Genomic DNA, 1,584 nt, shown 5'->3' on the forward strand with positions numbered 1-1,584 from the left:
TTACATCCATCAGCACCATCTACACATGCCCTTCAACTTCCCACCACTCCAGCCCACCTACCAGTTCAATATCCACACCCATATCTCCTACTCACACAACTCACACCCTCACCAAATATGAATACCTCATCTAACTCCACAACCTCACTCCCACTATGTCTCATTACCCCCAGTCTCATCTTCACTATACCCTCCTGGGATTAACCTCCCTATTCACCTGCCTCTCCATAGCCACCATCAGCACCTCCTATCTCTTCACAATCCCTCACTGTATCTACCCCAAATCCCCCACCCTAACCCACGATATTACTTTCACCCCCACTCACGCAAGCATTTACCCCAACATATACACCCGACCTTCCATATACCATGCCCCTCCCATGTACCACTTCTATCCATCTAAAAAGCAACCAAGACTGCAATTTCACTACCTAATTGTCCAATACCTAAAAACTATCACCTGTATAACTACCCAGCTACTACTAGGAGGAGACATTCACCCCAACACCAGGCCAGCAACCTCTGCTAATAAGCCAAGCACCCATCACTATCCAGCTAAACACAAACCCACCGACTTACTGATACTAAATATGAATACCCACAGTATCATGAATAAAATAGAAGACCTTCATGCTGCCATCTCCTTATATAACCCTGATATTATTCTCATCACAGAGATGTGGCTTAAACCACATATTAAAGATAATTCCATCACCCCACCTAGGTATAACATTCTCAGGGCAAACCGGCTACATAAAAGAGGCAGAGGCTTAGCTCTGCTTCACAGAACCAACGTACAACTCCAACTCCTCCAAAAAGATTCCCCCAACTTCAACAATGCAGAGAATCTATTTGCAAAGCTCCCCCTTAACCAACATAAGAACCTAAACTTACTGGGTATCTATATACCCCCGGGTGACAACCTAACCACCCTAGAATCTATACTTCACTGGGCCTCATACTCCCTCCCTCAAGAAACTATCATGCTAGGTGATGTAAACATTGACGGGAATGCCATCCATTCTCCCACCCCCACCCACCACATTAACCTATATAACTTCACCCAACTTATAGATACTCCCACATGCATTGATAAGGCCACAAAAAGAGAATCTCTGCTTGATTGGATCCTCACAAATCAAATACTGCCCCTCAAGGTGGCACCCTACCAAACTCTCTGAGCGACCACAGCCCCAGTTTTATCCTTAGGCAAAAACTTAAAATAATTAATTCTCCCTCCCTTCTACAAACCCGCTGTTACAAAAATTTTCCTAGAGACTACTTCTTAAGAGCCTTGCAACATTGCAACTGGTCTCCCATCAAAACCCTTTCATTAGACAAAGCAATCGATTACTTCAACTCCACATTCCTAAATATCCTCAACCAACTAGCCCCTTTAAAAACTATCAGGATATGTAGCAGCCCCACCCCTTGGCTCCAGAAAACCACAAAAGCCCTACTTAGAGCCAGGGATAAACCCTGGAAAACCTGGCGCCACACCAGATCACCCGCAGCTAGGCAAACCTTTCACGAGCTCTGAAACAAACCAAAAAAGCAGGTTATGCTCGATAAACAAAATTATTG

This window comes from Protopterus annectens, chromosome 13.part0 (genome assembly GCF_019279795.1).
Source record: "Protopterus annectens isolate FY-2018-M chromosome 13.part0, PAN1.0, whole genome shotgun sequence".
Lineage (NCBI taxonomy): Eukaryota > Metazoa > Chordata > Ceratodontiformes > Protopteridae > Protopterus > Protopterus annectens.